Source organism: Macaca nemestrina, chromosome 1, assembly GCF_043159975.1.
Source record: "Macaca nemestrina isolate mMacNem1 chromosome 1, mMacNem.hap1, whole genome shotgun sequence".
In the NCBI taxonomy this organism is placed as follows: Eukaryota; Metazoa; Chordata; class Mammalia; order Primates; family Cercopithecidae; genus Macaca; species Macaca nemestrina.
Window position 1 is genome coordinate 223834627 of NC_092125.1, and position 21009 is coordinate 223855635.

General features: G+C 46.5%; 1 protein-coding gene across 9 annotated transcripts in view; it reads right to left on the reverse strand.

Annotated features, from left to right (window-relative positions):
• The window catches only part of LOC139364414 (kinesin family member 1B), a 178600-nt gene extending 169719 nt beyond the window's left edge, over nucleotides 1–8881 (reverse strand). For 8 of the 9 annotated variants that reach the window (XM_071100953.1, XM_071100942.1, XM_071100908.1 and 5 more), the window contains exon 1: nucleotides 8560–8876. The gene's annotated coding sequence lies outside the window, so the exon portion shown is untranslated. Of the gene's footprint in view, nucleotides 1–8559 lie in introns of all 9 variants that reach the window. The other variant, XM_071100958.1, reaches the window with a different exon arrangement.
• Between the last annotated feature and the right edge of the window lie 12128 nt (nucleotides 8882–21009).

Genomic DNA, 21009 nt, shown 5'->3' on the forward strand with positions numbered 1-21009 from the left:
ATTTCTTATTTTTAAGATGGAGTTTTGCTCTTGTTGCCCAGGCTGGAGTGCAATGGCACGATCTCAGCTCACTGCAACCTCCACCTCCCGGGTTCAAGCGATTCTCCTGCCTCAGTCTCCCAAGTAGCTGGGATTATAGGCACGCACCACCAAGCCCAGCTAATTTTGTATTTTTAGTAGAAACAGGGTTTCTCCATGTTGGTCAGGCTGGTCTCGAACTCCTAACCTCAGTGATACACCAGCTTCAGCCTCCGTAAGTGCTGGGATTACAGGCATGAGCCACCGCACCCGGCCGTACATATCTCTTTATATCAGGATGTTTATAATAACTTTCTCTTAGAACACCTTTAGAATTTAATACTAAGAAAAAAGGTTTCTCTTGACAAACTATTAGGCTTTCATTTACCAGAATGAAAATTGTACAATTTATCTTTCCCTTTTTGCATTAAATTCCATGCTTCCAAATTAAATTATAATAACCACATTAGCCTAGGCAAGCTATACATTTACTTTTTCTTGTCACATAAATTTTTACTTATTTATATTTTAATAGCCTCACTGTATATATTTGTGGTAAGCTGCTCAAATCCTTTCTAGAAGTAGTAACTGACATAAATTATACATAAATAAAAACTTCCTATAATAGCCTATTCTGCTATATTTAATACTATAAATGTCGTGTAGTCAAAGTTCTAGTTCCTAAAAACAAATAAAACCAAACAACACAGCAAGCTTTTAAAAGTTACACAAAGATCAGCTGGGCATTGTGGCTCACGCCTGTAATCCCAGCACTTTGGGAGGCCAAAGCGGGTGGATCACTTGAGGTCAGGAGTTCGAGACCAGTCTGGCCAACATGTGAAATCCCATCTCTACTAAAAATACAAAAATTAGCTGGGTGTGGTGGCACATGCCTATAATCCCAGCTACTCGGGAGGCTGAGGCAGGAGAATCAACTGAACCAGGGAGATGAAGGTTGCAGTGAGCCGAGGTCACACCACTGCACTCCAGCCTGGACAACAGAGTGAGACTCTGCCTCAGAAAAAAAAAAAGTTGCACAAAGATTTGTGTTGAATGAATTTAATAGCCATGTGAGTGGCCAGAAAAACAGCAGGTTCAGAAGACTGAAACCAGCCCACAAACAGAGTAGCCAAACGTTCAAGGAAGGAAAAAATGAAATGAGTAACATACTTAGTACTGCAAAAGTGTGAAGTGTGCCTCCTGGTTTCGGCAATAAAGGCTGGAAACCAGAGCAAGGGCAGTATACATGAAGTGGGGGGCAGGAGGGGACATTGAAGCCAGTCTGTAGTGGGTTGGCATGGAAGTGGGAAATGCCAGTATCCATAATACTGTCAGAGCCTGGCTATGATGAGCAGGAGAGAGCAAATAGGAATGAAGGATTTTACTGGAAGGAACAGAAACAAAGGAGGGCTTTTCCTCCCCCCAGCCCTTTATTTATATTGGAAAGACTGCACATTTCTATACTTTATTCAATAGCTATTTACTGGGTGCCTACAATGCAACAGGCTGTTCCTGGGAAAAATAATCAGCGAACAAAAAAGATAAACCTCCTTGCCATGGAGGAATGTACATTCTAGTAGTGAAAGGGAGGACATTAAAAATAATAAATCCCTATAGAGAATCAGGAATGTAATCAGCATGATGGAGGAGTACAGCAAAGTCGGGGGGATCAAGAGTATGGTGGGAAGGAGTGCTGTGTAGGTGCATAAATGAGGTCAGGGTGGGCCTGCTGACGTGCTGAGATTTAAGCAGACTTGAAAGAGGTGAAGGAGTTAGCCAAGCAGATCTCAGGGAAAAAGTATTCCAGGCAGAAGAAAGAGTAAGAGCAGCCGGGTGTGGTGGCTCACGCCTGTAATCTCAGCACTCTGGGAGGCTGAGGCAGGCAGATCACCTGAGGTCAGAAGTTCGAGACCAGCCTGACCAACATGGTGAAACGCCACCTCTACTAAAAATACAAAATTAGCCAAGCGTGGTGGCAGGTGCCTACCATCCCAGTTGCTCAGGAAGCTGAGGCAGGAGAATTGCTTGAACCCAGGAGGCGGAGGTTGCGGTAAGCCGAGATGGTACCTCTGCACCCCAGCCTGGGAGACCCAGCAAGACTCTGTCTCAAAAAAAAAAAGAAAAGAAAAAGGAAGAGTAAGAGCAAGGGCCCTATGGTAGGACTGTGCCTGATGTGTTCAAGAACAGTGGAAAAGGCCGGGCACAATGGCTCACGCCTGTAATCCCAACATTTTGGAAGGCCGAGGCGGGCGGATCACCTGAGGTCAGAAGTTCAGGAGCAGCCTGGCCAACATGGTGAAACCTCATCTCTACTAAAAATACAAAAATTAGCCAGGCGTGGTGGCACATGTTTGTAATCCCAGCTACTCAGGAGGCTGAGGCAGGAGAATCGCTTGAATCCGGGAGGCGGAGGTTGCAGTCAGCCAAGATCAGGCACTCCAGTCTGGGTGACAGAACAAGACTGTGTCTCAAAAAGAAAAAAAAAAATAGAACAGTGGGGAAGTACTGCAGGGAAAAGAAAAGCAACCAATGCTGCAAGTTCCTAGAGATTAGAAGAGTGCTATCCCTGACAGAGGCCAAGACAGAGTAACCTCTGTCTCACACTGGGGGAAAGAATGGAAGAAGGAGGGCAGAGAAGTTTGTAAGTAGAGGAAGGGAAAGCTCAGGGAGTTCGTGCCCTTTTTTCCTACGAGGTGGCAGGCAAGGTATTCTGCCAAGCATGGGGCAGTGAGAGGTTTGAGTCAAGGGGTCCAGATTTTATAATAGCAACTGTGGAGAAATGGGGAGGGAACTAAGCAGAACTGCTCCGACGAAGACCAAAGACGGATTTAAGGGAGACCTCAGAGTACACATTAATTGTGGAACTAATTCCCAGCACTATGTAGGTTTCCCCCAAGACACAGAGTAAGAATGGAGGGTATGGATGATAGGGATGATGTGAGGCTGGCTTCTGCATAGTAAGTCCTGAAGAATAATAAGAAAGAATAAAAACTGCAAGCAATGCAACCCAGAGGTTGTAGTATAGAAAAGGAAGTAAAAGAAGTAAAATCTGGCCGGGCACGGTGGCTCAAGCCTGTAATCCCAGCACTTTGGGGGGCCGAGACGGGTGGATCACGAGGTCAGGAGATCAAGACCATCCTGGCTAACACGGTGAAACCCCGTCTCTACTAAAAAATACAAAAAAAAAAACCTAGCCGGGCGAGGTGGCAGGCGCCTGTAGTCCCAGCTACTGGGGAGGCTGAGGCAGGAGAATGGCGTGGACCCGGGAGGCGGAGCTTGCAGTGAGCTGAGAGCCGGCCACTGCACTCCAGCCTGGGCTACAGAGCGAGACTCCATCTCAAAAAAAAAAAAAAAAAAAAAAGTAAAATCTGGAAGAGACTGATGGATTAGGAGACTTAGGGTGGGAGAACACGCATAAAGTGATTAGAAAGTAAAAGCTATCAATTATCACAGTTTAAGACTTGAAGGCGAATTTGAGACCTTAACATGATGACAAGTTAAAAGATGTGGCCATAATACTAAACAAGTGGAACACAATGAAGCCAATGTTTGCTTGAGCTGAATTCAAGAAATTTTACACTTAAGCGTAGTTATAAAGGAAACTCAGCATAGTGGCTACTTACTAGTACTAAAGATCTTGGGGAAGTCGCTTGGCCTGTTTTAATTTCATTGTAAAATGGGAATAATAATAGTATCTATTTCTTACGGCTGCTATTAGGATTAAATTAGTTAATAAATGTAAAGTGCTTAGAAAAAAGCCTGGCACATAGAAAGTGTTCAATATGAGTAAACTATTTTATCACTATTGTTGTTTCTGTTATTGTTTATATAGTCATTGACATCTGCCAAGATGATGTCAAAAATCTGGATGAAAGAGAGAACTCAGTCAACAATACAGTAATCAAAAAGAGCAATGGGGCTGGGCACAGTGGCTCATGCCTATAATCCCACCACTTTGGAAGGCTGAGGTGGATCACTTGAGCTCAGGAGTTCAAGACCAGGCTGGGCAATATAGTAAGACCCCCATCTCTACAAAAATTTAAAAATTAGCTGGGCATAGTAGCACATGCCTGTAGTCCCAGCTACTCAGGAGTCTGAGACAGGAGAATCACTTGAGCCCAGGAGGTCAAGGCTGCAGTGAGCCATGACTGCGTCACTGCACTCCAGCCTGGGCAATACAGTAAGACCCTGTCTCAAGGGGGAAAAAAATGGCAATGGTAGAGGATAGTATGGTTGAATGATATGCTTTGGTATAAACAATGTGATATTCCATATAAAAAATATTTTAAAATCCATCAAACATTTACAATCTTGTGACTTAAAACACATATAGCAAAAAACCACAACACAATCGTTAAGTACTGAGTATTAGATAATAACTACAATATTATGTATATACAACATTACAAAGAATTTTGAAAATGCTCTGACTAGAAATCACGGAAACCATATCAGGACACTAAATTGTACGAAAATGAAAAGGAGTTGGAGTTAACTTTATCTCACCATTTCTATATAGAAATGGTAGCCCGCGCACGGTGGCTCACGCCTGTAATCCCAACACTTTGGGAGGCAGAGGCAGGTGGATCACAAGGTCAGGAGTTCAAGATCAGCCTGGCCAATATGGTGAAACCCCATCTCTACTAAAAATACAAAAATTAGCTGGGCGTGTTGGTACACGCATGTAGTCCCAGCTGCTCAGGAGGCTGAGGCAGGAGAATCGCTTGAACCCGGGAGGCGGAGGTTGCAGTGAGTCAAGATGGTACCATGGCACTCCAGTTTGGGCGACAGAGCAAGACTCCATCACCCCCGCAAAAAAAAAAAAAAAAAAAAAAGGCAGGGTGCGGTGGCTCATGCCTGTAATCCTAGCACTTTGGGAGGCCGAGGCAGGCGGATCACAAGGTCAGGAGTTCGAGACCTGCCTGGCCAACATGGTGAAACCCCATCTGTACGAAAAATAAAAAAATTAGCTGGGCATGGTGGCGGGTACCTGTAATCCCAGCTACTCGGGAGGCTGAGGCAGGAGAATCATTTGAACCCGGGAGGTGGAAGTTGCAGTGGGCTGAGATCATGCCATTGCACTCCAGCCTGGGCAACCGGGCGAGACTCTGTCTTAAAAAAAAAAAAAGGAAAGAAATGGTAAAGTGTGAGCCTTGAAGGTAACGAACTAAATCTCTACATGCACCCTCAGTTAATGGGTAATGCCTATAGTAAAAGAGCATCAATGAATCAGTGGCCCATGAACCAAACAGTTCAACTCCGAGAAGTCCAAGGCATCTTTTTATTTTCAGCAAGCAAGGTCTGAGCCCAGAGTGAAGTGCAATGGCGCTGTCATAGCTCACTGTAATCTCAAACTCAAGCCATCCTCCCAACTCAGCCCCCAAGGCACTAGGACTACAAACACACACCACCCACACCCAGCTTTTTTTTTTTTTTTTGGTAGAGATGGGGGTCCTGCTTTGTTGTCCAAGGCTTGTCTCAAACTCTTGATGTGAAGCAATCCTCCCGCCTCAGCCTCCCAAAGCACTGGGATTACAGATGTGAGCCACTGCAGCCGGCCCAAGGCACCTTTTGCAGGTTTTTCCTACCACGGTCACTTCTGTTTAATTTCACTTCTATCCTGATAAGCTGCACAAAAAAAGTTCAAGAAGTGTGCATATTTATTCACACTCTTCCATGGAATCCAGATATTCACCAGTATCTGTTCAAACGAGGCCATCTTTCAAAGAGAAATACATGAAATAGACATAAAATATCTTTAACTTCAGAGCATTATGAAATTATATCATGTTAGTTTACAAGACCAAAAGGATATGCTTCCTCCTGGAAAAGATCTACTATGATTAGCAGCGTGGGAAGGGGATTACAAACAGGAAGGCAGGGGGCCCATTGTTCTTTACTTTGTACCCAGGACAAGACCACAGTGGGAAAATGGGCTAAAAAGCTTTGGCCTTAAGAAAGACTCTGTTGGCAGACTTTCTTGGACACTTATTCCCTGCACAAAATCAAAATGGGAAAGAAGAAAGAGAGAAAAAAGGAAAAGTGCATTCATATCTGGTCTTGAAAAGGAAAAACAGTCTGTTCTAAGCCTTAAAAGCTGTATTTAATTGGATACATTTTGGAAAAACACTCATCAGAGCAGAGCTACACATACTCACAAAATCTCCGTATCAGATTCACAATCAGGTCTGATTTTACCAAATGCTGAACTTACTGTTAATCAAAAATGTTCAGCTCTTTATACTAATAAAGTAACTCGAAAAATTAAAAACTTAGAAATATTTCTAACTTAGGGCATGGAATTTCAAAACATTCTGTATTTCTCTCATATTAGTGTAATGCAAAAAACATTAGTTTCTGTTGAAGTTACATTTGATTCAACAAGTTTTAAAAGTAAAGCTTGATAATAAAAATAACAAAAAAAAGTGTTAAGATTTTGCTTAGTAAAACCTATCCAAATTTTTTAAATTTATATATATACACATATATATGTGTGTATGTATATACATATGTGTGTGTGTGAATGTGTGTGTGTGTGTATATATATATATATATTTTTTTTTTTTTTTTTTTTTTGAGCTAGGGTCTTGCTGTTGCCCAGGCTGGTCTCAAGCAATCCTCCCACCTCAGCCTCCCAAATAGCTGGGAATACAGGCATGAGCCACCATGCCCAGGTATTTATTTATTCATTTATTTTTGTAGAGACAGAGTCCCACTGTATTATCCAGGGTGGTCTCGAACTCCTGAGCTCAAGGGATCCTCCTGTCTCAGCCTCCCAAAGTGTTGGGATTACAAGGCATGAGCCACCGCACCCAGCCCAAAATTTTTTACATAATTCAACCTGAGAAGTTATGAGAATTTATTAACAAGTTGAACTTGAATGAAAGCAAAGGCCACAAAGAAGAAAGCAGGCATGCCATCTCTCCAGGTCCTGTCCACATCTAGGATGTAGGAAAGAACAGATCTACAGACTCATGCTGAACCCAGTTATTGATCGTCTCCAGACCTGCTTTACAATACCAACCTATGTGCAATTCTCATATTCCACCCTCAAACGGTACATTCACAGCTCCACTTGCTCTATAATCCAACAACCATACCAACTTAATCAGAAAACACCACCTCACTTCTTAGAGGAACACAAGAACTAGATTTTGTTATGACTAAACTCAGGAGACAAAATGCCAGCCTTTAAATAAAATATCCACCATGATATTACCTCTTAAGAGTTACTCAGATCTCATCAGCACACTTTCATCAGGCTCAGACAGGCACATCATGACACAAAGCGGAATGTTCAATGGTGGCAGAACAGTTGCCCAAAGCAGTAAGAGATATGAGCAAGGGATATGTTGACAATCTAATTTCAGCTACCTCGAGATTCCACAAAGATGACAGCCTGCATCCTCAGAAATGCCGCCACTAGCCTCGCCCGCTATCAGAATACTCTGGTTTACTTCTTCTGTGCAAGTTGAGCGACTCTGAAAATCTATCCATCCAATGCTCTATGGCTACTCAAGGTCTCCATACTGATACAGCGGCCTTAACAATCCTCAGATCGGCCTATGCACATGGAAAGCATCAGCGGGCCTTCCAGCCCCGCCACTGGACGCAGAAGATGAATAGAGAAACACGGAATTTCACCCCAACGAGAATGGAATCTTGAGGGCAGTTTACCTTGGAAGCTCATTTAGCAATCAAGGAAAAAAAAAAAAAAAGTGATCTGGAAGCTCCATTCTGGCGTTAGGGGCGGGAATGTTTTGTGTTGCACGAACAATGACTAGCTTGCTCAAGCAGCCTCCCAACCCCCACAACTTGGCTTCTGGTCTGGCTAGTCACCCTGAAAGCTGCCAGGGCTGTCACTCGGTGCCTTCCAGCAACTGGACTTGGCTCCTAAAGGATTTGTCAGATCATCCTCCCAATATGGCTGCCCGAGTAATCCCAATCGGCTGAACGCCGAGACCACACCAGCCTTCCTCACACCCGGCCAGCATCCAACAAGCCCCCTCCCTTCCCATCGCACCCCTCTTTCCAGGCCTCCAGCCCTCGGCTCCCCCAGCGCCAAGCGATGACCTTTCCTATCTCCATCTGGCAAAAGGGCATAGCCACATTCCCAGCCGAAGCCCGATGCCCACCATAAAGGGGGAAAGGGGAGAGGGGAAATGAGAAACGATGGCTTCAAACGGAGCAGAGCCGTCCCCCTGGGCTGCAACGTGCGCGGAGCCCAGAGAAGGGCCAGGCAGCGGCGGATCTGGCGAGCGCTAGACACAGCCGGGGCCTGGCAGCGCGGGGGAAACGGAGGGCCGGTGCGGGGCACTGCATGGGCCCCCGCCAGCCGCTGGACGCCAGCCCGGGACTCGCGGCTGGCCTAGGGAGGGGTCCCCTCCCCCGAGGACGAGACTCCCGCACCCGGCGCCCGCCCCGCGCTACCTCCCCTCAAACCCCGCCCGGACCCCGGCCCGGCCGCTCCTCCCCGCGGGAGCGGCCCCCTCCCCGGCCTGGCGGCCGCGGCGTCAACCGCTACCCGCCCCGCCGCCTTACCTCAGCCGCGCTGCAGACCGACGGGCTGACCGGATCAACAGGAGCCGCGGCGCGCGGCGGCGCGGGGAGCCGGGCACCGACGCACCTCAGCGCGAGCAGCTGCCGCCGCGAGCCGCAGGGCGCCGCTCCGCAGCCCCATCACGCAGCAGCCCGGCACCGCATTGAGGTGGGAGGTGGGCGGCGGGCAGGAGTGCGCGAGCGCGGGAGGCCAGGGCGCGGCGACGGCCGGCGGTGACGGCTGCGGAGGACCGGGAGCTGCTCCGACGCGCGCGGGCGCCTCCCAGGACCGCTGCCGTCAGACTGCCCCGCGTAGGTCCTAGCGAAACTCCGCCCGCAGTCGCCGGCGCGGGACACCGCCCCGAGCGGGGCGGCTGCGCGTCACCTCGGCCCGCCCCGGCGCCCGCGACGGACGCGGGCGGTGACCAATCAAAGCACAGAGCTCGGGGCGGCCAGCCAATCTTAGGGGGAACCGGGGAGCGGGGCTTCTGCGGGGGGGCTGCGGGGACACCGAGCGCCCTCTGGTGGCCCTGGGACCGGCGTGGTGAGGGGGTGCGGGGTTGGCCAAAGCCGGAGCCCGGAGTTCCCTCCCGGGTGGCCCCCAAGGGCGTTCGTCGGCATCAGCCGCCCCCAGCCACCCCGTTAATCCGCCTTGTACGGGGACAAAAGATTGAGTGGAGCGGGGCGGGGCCCAGGGGTCCTGACGCCCGCAGAGGAGCTGGGATCAACATGGGAGGCGCCGAGAGTGGAGTCATTGTCCGTCGGAAAACATCGCGCAGGCGGAACCGGCCGAACGCGGCGCGGTGGAAGCGGAACCCCGCGAAGGGATGAGCGCATCCCGCGGGAAGCTGCCTGGCCTATTCTTACCGAACCCGAGCACAACACCTCCCACGCGCCACCTCGGGAGAGAAGGCGGAATGAGTAATGGAAAAGCATGACTTGGGGTGGGCATTCCACTTGTCTCCTTGGGAGACCGCGCAAGGGCTGTGAGGAAAGGAACAAACGCTTTGCACCGTCCCTGAGTTAATGAGCCCAGCCCCCTTCTGGGAGATGCCCTTGAAGGAGGGAGAGTGGAAATCAGAAACCCGGAGGACACAAAAGCACGAGCGGTGATTTTTTAAAAATCAGATTTAGGTTCAGCTCGAAAGAAAAATCTCACTGTCCAGAAACAATTCAATTCAGTACTTAATAAAATATAATCTTCAGTGATAATATATTCAATTATCAGGCCCAGGCCGAGCACTATTACTTTATAAGGTGGTGAATTTTTTTTTATTTACTAGCAGACATTGAAAGTAAAATCACATTTCTTCCCTGGAATTAAATACAGTATTATTGTGAGTAAAAGGTATTATGTACAAGCATATGCACTAAAACATCGAAATTAATTTTCTACACTAATAATTCTGGAAAATCTCCACCACCACTCAAGTCCTCAGACTCTTCATCCGCTTTTATTGATCACTTCTCATTTTATTTAGAATTTAAACTCCACCTGCCGGCAAAAGGATTTGACATAGCTTACACTAAAGCATACAGCAGTGAAATCGTATAGGATTAAAATAGGTGTAAAATTCATAATAATAAAAGAAACAAGAGACTATTTTAAAAAGCTGTTTGAATAAGAGGCATGCCTAGAAATAAAATTTGTTTTGTTTTGTTTTGTTTTGAGACGGAGTTTTACTCCCACCCTGGCTGAGCGCAGTGGCACGATCTCAAATCACTGCAACCTCCGCCTCCTGGGTTCAAGCGATTCTCCTGCCTCCAAGCGATTCTCCTGCCTCAGCCTCCTGAGTAGCTGGGATTACAGGCACCCGCCACCACGCCTGGCTAATTTTTGTATTTTTCATAGAGACAGGGTTTCACCATGTTGGTCAGGTTGATCTTTTTTTTTTTTTTTTTTTTGAGACGGAGTCTCACGCTGTTGCCCAGGCTGGAGTGCAGTGGCGCGATCTCGGCTCACTGCAAGCTCCGCCTCCTGGGTTCCCGCCATTCTCCTGCCTCAGCCTCCTGAGCAGCTAGGACTACAGGCGCCCGCCACCGCGCCCGGCTAATTTTTTGTATTTTTAGTAGAGACGGGGTTTCACTGTGGTCTCGATCTCCTGACCTTGTGATCCGCCCGCCTCGGCCTCCCAAAGTGCTGGGATTACAGGCTTGAGCCACCGCGCCCGGCCTGTCAGGTTGATCTTGAACTCCTGACCTCAGGTGATCCACCCGTCTCAGCCTCCCAAAGTGCTGGCATTACAGGCATGAGACACCTCACCCGGCCAGAAAAATATTATTTTTAAAAACCAGAGTCAAGGAAATGAATATGTTACCACTGAGCACAGAACTCAGCTCTTAGCTTCCTGAAGGCTAAGGGTAAAATGAAACTATATAGGTTAATAAACAGGAACTCATCAATTCAACAGTAGACACCACTTCATCGTAGCATGGACCTCCTTGCATAAGTACGGTGATGAGCACCATGGAGAGTTACAAAAACCTTCAGCTCTCAGTGGAGCACAATCTAAAACATAGTAATCCCAGCACTTTGGGAGGCTGAGGCTGGTGGATCACTTGAGGTCAGGAGTTCGAGACCAGCCTGATCAACGTGACAAAACCCCGTCTGTACTAAAAAAATACAAAAGTTAGCCAGGAGTGGTGGGCATGCCTGTAATCCCAGCTACTTGGGAACCTGAGGCAGGAGAATCACTTGAACCCGGGAGGTGGACAAGGCGGCAGTTGCAGTGACCTGAGATCGCACCACTGCACTCCAGCCTGGGAGATAGAGAGAGACTCAGTCTCAACAAAAAATTAAATTAAATTAAATTAAAACATAGTGAAGAGGGTGTGATAGTGATTGGCAGGAGAAGAAGCCAGCCGAAGGGCACAGAGAAGGGTCAAGAAAGGCAAAGAAGTCTGCTCCAGGATCCAAGGCCAAACAGCCCACTCTGCATAAGCCTTTTGCCTCTCTGACAGAAGAAGTCACTCTGCCCAGCCAGTTTCTCAGATTACAAATTATGTACAAAAGCATCTCTTTAAAATAATAAATAAATTACTAGAAATTTGAATGTAGCCATGATCTGGTAGGGCTGTCTCTGGAATGCAAGGATACAAGAACATCAGAAGGTCTAGCCATGTGGTGCACTACCACATTCCCATCACAATCACAATCACAACCAGGTTTCTGGATGCAAAATCAATACACAAAAATCCGAGTTTTCCATTTTTATAAGAAGACTTTATTATTATTATTATTATTATTATTATTATTATTATTTTAAACAGTGTGTCACTCCATCACCCAGGCTGGAGTGCAGTGGTGTGATCACAGCTTACTACAGCCTCAACTCTTGCCCCCTGGTTTAATCCATTCTCCCACTTCAGCCTCCAGAGTAGCTGGGACTATAGGCACATGCCACCACGCCCAGCTAATTTTTCTATTTTTTGTAGAGATGGCTGGTATCCAACCCCTGGACTCAAGTGATCCATCAACCTCAGCCTCCCAAAGTGCTGGGACTACAGGTGTAAGCCACTGAGCCTAGTCTTTATTGCTATTTTTAATGGGATCTGGTTTTGTTTGTTTGTTTGTTTGTTTTTTGAGGCAGAGTCTCGCTCTGTTGCCCAGGCTGGAGTGCAGGGGCGCGATCTCGGCTCACTGCAAGCTCCACCTCCCGGGTTCATGCCATTCTCCTACCTCAGCCTCCTGAATAGCTGGGACTACAGGTGCCTGCCACCACGCCCGCCTAATTTTTTGTATTTTTTAGTAGAGATGGCGTTTCACCGTGTTAGCCAGGATGATCTCGATCTCCTGACCTTGTGATCCGCCCGCCTCGGCCTCCCAGAGTGCTGGGATTACACGTGTGAGTCACCGCGCCCGGCCAATGGGATCTTTTTAAAAAATCAAGTCCTCCTGACCAGGTGCTGTGGCCCACGCCTGCAATCCCAGTACTTTGGGAGGCAGAGTAGGCTGATCGCTTGAGCCTAGGAGTCTGAGACAAGCCTTGGCAACGTAACGAGACCCTATCTCTACAAAAAATACAAAAAAAAAAAAGTAGCCGGACGTAGTGGTATGCACCTGTAGTCCCAGCTGCTCGGGAGGCTGAGGTGGGAAGATAATTGAGCCTGGAAGGTCAAGGCTACAGTGAGCTATGATTGCACCACTGCACTCGAGCCTGAATGACAGAGTGAGATCCTGTCTCAAAAAAAAAAAGAAAGAAAGAAAAAAGCAATAAAAACTATTTAATAGTTAAGAAAAAATGCACCTGTAATCCCAGCACTTTGGGAGGCCCAGGTAGGTGAATCACTTGAGGTCAGGAGTTCGAGACCAGCCTAGCAAACATGGTGAAACCCAGTCTCTACTAAAAGTACAAAAAATTAGCCAGGTGTGGTGGCACATGCCTGTAATCCCAGCTGCTCAGGAGTAATCCCAGCTACTCTGGGAGGTGGAAGTTGCAGTGAGCTGAGATCGTGTCACTGCATTCCGCCTGGGCAAAAGAGCGAGATTCAGTCTCAAAAAGTGTAATAAATAAATAAGCAAGACCTATATGGGAAAAAAGGTATACAACTGTACTGAAACACATTAACGAAGCCCTGAATAAATGGACAGGCGTTCTTTATTGTGGGACAAGAAAAAAATAATAATAAAGATGTCAGGTCTAAGCAAGTTAATCTATAAACAATGTAATTCTAATCAAAATTTCAACATTTCAAATTTTCTATGGAATTTGACAAGGTGATGGTAAAATTCATATGATAAATATATTCTGTGTCCTTTTTTAAAAAAAAAATCATATAACAAAGCTGCCCATGGCAATTTTGAAGAATGAGGTATAGGGACTTTCCCATAAATAAGCAAGAGTCGCAGTGACATTGTGCAGATTAGTGCTCTGTTGTATTGACAAGAATATAGAAATATAAAAATGGAACATCCTGGTTACTCAGGAGGCTGAGGTGGGAGAATTGCTTGAGCCCAGGAGTTCGAGGCTGCAGTGTGCAATGATCACGCCACTGCACTCCAACCTAGCAACAGAGCCAGACCTTGTCTCTAAAAAAATTGAATAGAAAAGAACAGAAGAGAGTTCAGAAACAGACCACATGGGTGAAGGATCATAACATATGACTGCATTGGCATTACAAATTAGCGTGGGGAAATGGAAAATATAAATAATAAGTAGCACTGAAATGATTGCCTAACTACATGGTTAAAAAAAAAAAAGTCCTGATTGGGTGTGGGGGCCCATGCCTGTAATTCCAGCACTTTGGGAGGCTGAGGCAGTAGAATCACTTGAAGGCAGTAGTTTGATACCTGGGCAACATGTTGAAACCTTGTCTCTACAAGAAATACAACAACAACAAAAAAAAATTAACTGAGTGTAGTGGCATGCCTGCGGTCCCAGCTATTCAGGAGGCTGAGGCAGGAGGATCACCTTAACTCTGGGGAGGTGGAGATTACAGTGAGCAGAGATGATGATACTATAGCCTGGGTAACAGAGTAAGACCCTGTCTCAAAAAATAAATAAATAAATAGGCCAGGCTCGGTGGCTCACGCGTGTAATCCCAGCACTTTGGGAGGCCGAGGCGGGCAGATCACGAAGTCAGGAGATCGAGACCATCCTGGCTAACACGATGAAACCCCGTCTCTGCTAAAAATACAAGAAATTAGCCGGGCATGGTGGCGGGCACCTGTAGTCCCAACCACTCAGGAGGCTGAGGCAGGAGAATGGCGTAAACCCGGGAGGCGGAGCTTGCAGTGACCCGAGATTGCACCACTGCACTTCAGCCTGGGCAACAGAGTGAGACTCTGCCTCAAAAAATAAATAAGTAAATAAATAAATATAAATTTTTAAAGTGCAGGATAATAGGTGCAGGACAGTGGCATTTATACATAAAGTCTGAAGCATGCATATGAGCACTATACTGTTTAGCACTAAATTTATGTATAGTCAAGTGTGGAAACATGGATGACAATGACAATCATCAAACTCAGGATGAGATTAACCCACGAGAGAAACAGAAGAAAACAAAACAAACATAAAAAGGGAGCGTGACATGAGAATCCGCAACTGGATCTGTAATATTTTATTTCTTGAAAAACAAAATAACAGGAAGATGGAAATGTTGAGTTCAAAAACCAGAGAATTTATTGATTTGTCTTGAACTCCTTATTGTCATTTCATTATCATTATTTTTTGTTTGTTTTTTGAGATGGAGTCTTGTTCTGTCGCCCAGGCTGGAGTTCGGAGGCGCTATTTCTGCCATTGATGATTTTCTGCCTTCCATTTTCTTATCTGGAAATGTCTATTGTTGATTGATTGATTGACCTATTGATTGATTTAGAGACAGAATCTCCCTTTCTCACCCAGGCTGGAGTGCAATGGTTCAATCTCGGCTCACTGCAACCTTTGCCTCCTGGGTTCAATGGAGCAATTCTCCTGTCTCAGCCTCCCAAGTAGCTGGGATTACAGGTGCCCACCACCATGCCCAGCTAATTTTTGTGTTTTTAGTAGACACGGGGTTTCACCGTGTTGGCCAGGCTGGTCTCGAACTCCTCACCTGAGGTAATCCGACCCCTTGGACCTCCCAAAGTGCTGAGATTACAGGCGTGAACCACCACGCCCAGCCCCTGTCATTATTATTATTGTCTTTTTTGTTTTGTTTTGTTTTGTTGGGAAAGAGTCTCACTCTGATGCTCAGGCTGGAATGCAGTAATGCAATCTTGGCTTATTGCAACTTCTGCCTGCTGGGTTCAAACAATTTTCGTGCCTCAGCCTCCTGATGTAGCTGGGATTACAGGCATGTGCCACCACACCCGGCTAATTTTTGTAATTTTAGTAGAGACAGCAGGGCACAGTGGGTCATGCCTGTAATCCCAGCACTTTGGGAGGCTGAGGCGGGCGGATCACATGAGGTCAGGAGTTCAAGACCAGCCTGACTAACATGGAGAAACTCCGTGTCTACTAAAAATACAAAATTAGTTGGGCATGGTGGCACATGCCTGTAATCCCAGCTGCTCAGGAAGCTGAGGCAGGAGAATCGCTTGAACCCAGGAGGCAGATGCTGCAGTGAGCTAAGATCACGCCATTGCAATCCAGCCTAGGAAACAAGAGCAAAACTCGGTCTCAAAAAAAAATTTTAGTAGAGACAGGGTTTCACCATGTTGGCCAGGCTGGTCTTGAACTCCTAACCTCAAGGGATCCACCCACCTCGGCCTTGGCCTCCCAAAGTGCTGGGATTATATGCATGAGCCACCACGCCCACCCTATTGCCATTATTTAATACAGTGTATGTGGGTAGGTATCATGTGAGTTTTGTTTTGTTTTGTTTTGTTTTTTGAGACGGAGTCTCGCTGTGTCACCCAGGCTGGAGTGCAGTGGCTCGATCTCAGCTCACTGCAAGCTCCGCCTCCTGGGTTCACGGGATTCTCCTGCCTCAGCCTGCAGAGTAGCTGGGACTACAGGTGCCCACCACCACGCCCAGCTAATTTTTTGTGTATTTTGAGTAGAGATGGGGTTTCACTATGTTGGCCAGACTGGTCTCAAACTCCTGACCTCGCGATCCGCCCGCCTCGGCCTCCCAAAGTGCTGGGATTAGAGGCGTGAGCCACTGTGCCTAGCCATCATGTTAGTTTTCATACTTTACTGCCTGTTTAAAAAATATGTATGTAATTTATGCTGGGCAAGGTGGGATGCACCTGTAGTCCCAGTTACCTGGGAGGCTGAGGTGGGTGGATGTCTTGAGCCCAGGATCTCTAGGCTGCAGTGCACTTTTACTGTACCTGTGAATAGCCACTGCACTCCAGCCCAGGCAACAGAGCAAGACCCCATCTGTAAAAAAGTAAATAACTTCATAACTTAAAAAATGATAGGCCAGGCTCAGTGGCTCAAACCTGTAATCCCAGCACTTGGAGAGGCTGAGGCAGGTGGATCACCTGAGGTCAAGAGTTCGAGACCAGCCTGACCAACATGGTGAAACCCCCATCTCTACTAAAAATACAAAATTAGCTGGGCATGGTGGCACATTTCTATACTCTTAGCTTCTCGGGAGGCTGAGGCAAGAGAATCACTTGAACCCAGGAGGCAGAGGTTGCAGTGAGCTGCGATCAAGCCATTGTACCGCAGCCTGGGCGACAAGAGCGAAATTCCGTCTCAAAGAAAAAAAAAAGATATTTGTCCAGAGGCATCCCAGCTGTGATGCCACCAGTAATCCTCTGCAGACTGGGTCGGCAGCTACATCAGAGGGCGAGGGACCGATCCCCAGCGGCTGAGCCATGTGCGAGGAGCCGAGCGGGTGGGAGACAGCAAGTCGTAATCCTCTCTCTCTGACCTGGTTTTCAGATGTCCTAGTCTCACAGCCTGCACTGTAAAAGGCCACCGCGTCTCGGCCACACATGTGGTAAATGTGTTACGGAAATCCCTTCCGGATGGCGTCCATATTCACTCAAAACTTCTACATGCGGACCCTTGCACTGACGGAAATGTGGGAAGAGCCCAATTTCATTTCTGGCAAAATCCTCTACAGGACCATCCATGACCATAAAGAGAATTACTTTCCAGTTATTTTAACCAAGGTCAGGTAACACATGTACTTGAGTCCTAGATCATGTTGCATGAGTAAAAATAGAAACTGCTTATATTTTTAGACTTAAGAGCCTAGGCAGTTCTCTACCCCATTAAATCTAGAACATATATGCTTTCCTATACAAAGTCCTTATAAATATTAATTAATGTCTATTTTATGTAAGGATGTATCTATTAAACACTGTATTAAATAATGACAATAAGGAGTTCAAGACAAATCGACAAATTTTCTGTTTTTTTTCCAGTGAATCCTTTAACAAACAGGATGCAATCTGGTTTAACTCATTAATATTAATGTACAGTGGCACCACTTATGCCAGGGTTATTTAGAATCAGAAAATCAAAACTGGAAGATTCTTTAGAACTGGTGTGCTACCTAGTCAGGAGATAAACACGCAAGTCTCTAGTTTGCTGAGGACCGATTTTTTTTTTTTTTTCTCTGAGCCTGAGTCTGGCTCTGTTGCCCAGGTTAGAGTGCAGTGGCACAATCTCGGTTCACTGCAACTTCTGCCTGCCGGGTTCAAGTGATTCTCGTGCCTCAGCCTCCCTAGTAGCTGGGACTACAGGCACCTGCCACCATGCCTGACTAATTTTCTTATTTTTTTAGTAGAGATGGGGTTTCACCATGTTGGTCAGGCTGATCTAAACCTCAGTGACATACCTGCTTTGGCCTCTAAAAGTGCTGGGATTACAAGTGTGAGCCACCATGCCTGGCCTAGGACTGATTTTTTTTTTGATGGAGTCTCGCTGTGTCACCCGGGCTGTAATGCAGTAGTGTGATCTTGGCTCACTGCAACCTCCACCTCCTGGGTTCAAGCAATTCTGTCTCAGCCTCTCGAGTAGCTGGGACTACAGGTGCCCACCACCACACCTGGCTAATTTTTGTATTTTTAGCAGAGACGGGGTTCCAGCATATTGGTCAGGCTGGTCACGAACTCCTGACCTCAGGTGATCCGCCTGCCTCAGCCTCCCAAAGTGCTGGGATTACAGGTGTGAGACACCGCGCCCGGCCTAGGGCCAATTTTTATATGGTGGCTTCAACTGCCTAGAATCCAGAAGGAAGGAAAAGAAAATTAGCCCAAGAGATTACAAAATCATGCACCTTCTTCACTGGAAAGTTCCTTAACCTGCGTTGTATGTCTCTTTATTGATATTTCACCACTAATTCTAACGTGCTGCATTGCTAGAAATCTTAGCTAACCAGGTTGATTGGGGCAAAACGGAAATGGGGGTGGGGGCAATGCTGGAAGAAGTCTTATTCCAACAAAGATTAAAATTTTAAAAGCATACATAAAATTTCAGAAAACATAGCTATTTGACGATATGTAAATCCAAAGGAGGTCTGGCTTTTTTTTTTTTTTTTTTTGAGATAGAGTCTCGCTCTGTCGCCCAGGCTGGAGTGCAGTTATGCCATCTCAGCTCACTGCAACCTCTGCCTGCCAGGTTCAAGCGATTCTCCTGCCTCAGCCTCCCAAGTAGCTGGGATTACAGGCATGCGCCACCACACCCAGCTAATTTTTGTATTTTTAGTAGAGATGGAGTTTCACCAGGTTGGTCAGTCTGGTCTCGAATTCCTTACCTCAAGTGATCTGCCCGCCTCAGCCTCTAAAAGTCCTGGGATTACAGGCATGAGCCACCGCACCTGGCCGACTTTTGGCTATTTTTAAAAACCAAATTAGGCCAGGCGTGGCGGCTCACATGTGTAATCCCAGCACTTTGGTATACCAAGGCAGGAGGATCACCTGAGGTCGACCAGCTTGGCCAACATGGTAAAACCCCATCTGTACTAAAAATACAAAAAAAAAAAAAATTAGCTCAGCGTGCTGGCACATGCCTGTAATCCCAGCTACTCAGGAGGCTGAGGCAGGAGAATTGCTTAAACCTGGGAGGCGGAGGCTACAGTGAGGAGAGATTGCGCCACTGCACTCCAGCTTGGGTGACAGAGCAAGACTCAGTCAAAAAAAGGAAGGAAAAGAAAGGAAGGAAGGGAGGAATAAAGAGAGAGAGAAAGAGAGAGAAATAGAAAGGAAGGAAGGGAGGGAGGGAGGGAGGAAGAAAGAGAGAGAAAGAAAGAAAATAAATGTCTGCATCCCTACAGGCAGTAGCAAAATCATCTGGTGTCATTTTTTTCTCTTTTCCTCCAGTGCTCAATTATATTTAAATGAATGTCATTTTACCAAGTAGTATATTCATCACACTTCAGGGTAGTCAATCGCAGAGATCACTGTGGCCCTAAGGACCACATAGTAAATACCAAACAATCCGGACAGAAAAAAAACAAACCAAGAACCAAAGAGTCTTATTTTTTTAAAGACTTAAAGAGTGGGAATTATTTTTTGTTTTTTTTGTTGTTATTGTTGTTTTTGACGGAGTCTCACTCAGCTCACTGCAACCTCTGATTCTGTGGTACAAGCAATTTGCCTGCCTCAGCCTCCTGAGTAGCTGGGATTATAGGCACGCACCATTACGCCAGCTGATTTTTGTATTTTTAGTAGAGACAGGTTTTCACCATGTTGACCAGGATGGTCTCTATCTCCTGATCTCGTGATCTGCCCCCCTTGGCCTCCCAAAGTGCTGGGATTACAAGCTCATGCGCCCGGCTGGGAAATTTTAATTTGGTGTGTTCTCTTAATTTCCAATGATAAATTTGAGATTTTGTTTTCATCAGCTGTGGGCTCTTTGCACACATGGTCAGCCCTGTAATCAGCATGTCTTGCTGTTTTCCCTGGTCCTGACTGGGGAGCTGTCATTTGGGCCAGGTAAGAATACTCTGCATAGATTTCCTTCTTGTGAATTGCAGTTCGTGCATCATTTTTCTGTAACAGGCATTTTTACTAATTAAGAACAACCTCATATCAATTAACTTTGGTCTTAAAGCCATGATTAAGGAAACCAAATTGTTGTTTACTGAAATTGTTGTGCCAGTGACAGATGGCCCTGGAACACTTGGGCAGGACACAAAGCCTGAAATGGGCTCCCTACAGCATCAGAGCGAGTTCAGTTGCCAGGAAGAATCCCAGAACATGAGAATAGGAACATTCTAGGCAAAACAGAGAGCTTGGAGCACGATGCCTACAGCTGAAAACACACAGCAGAGTCATAGTGTCTCAGGTGACCATATCGACTCCTCTGTTCTCCAAATCTCCCATCCAGGGAGATGATCCCAATGACATCACTAACCCTATTTGGGCTCCAGCTCCCAGTGCCTCATAGGAACTCAACTGTATATATATATATATATATTTTGAGACGGAGTCTTGCTCTGTCGCCCAGGCTGGAATGCAGTGACGCAATCTCGGCTCACTGCAGCCTCTGCCCCTTGGGTTCCAGCGATTCTCCTGCCTCAGCCTCCTGGGTAGCTGGGATTACAGGCACGTGCCACCACACCTGGCTAATTTTTGTATTTTTAGTAGAGACGGGGTTTCACCATGTTGGTCAGGCTGGTCTGAACTTTATATTTCTCTTGCTTAGAGATGAGTATATAATTCATGCTGACAGAAAGCATCTACTAGAAAGAGGGCATTAGAGAGGGCTTGAGAGCACCTGGTCGTTCCAGCTGGACTGTTTGGATTCTAATTCTGTCACTTGCTGTGTGCTGTGGAGCAATTGCATCGCTTCCATCATCCTGTTTCCTGGTCTCTAAAATGGGAATGAAGATAATACCCACCTCACCCTCACGTTGTGAGAATTAAAGGAGGGTGTGACTGTAAAACGCAATGCCTTCTCATGTTCATAACTAGAGAGCCATGGTCTCCTTCAAGTCAGGAGACCGGAACTCAGTAAACCCTCTCTGTGTGTGTCTCTCTGTGTGTCTCTCTGTCTCTCTCTCATCCCTTATCACTCCTGTGAACAGCTTTCCTATCTACGGATTACAGAATCACAGTATCTAAAA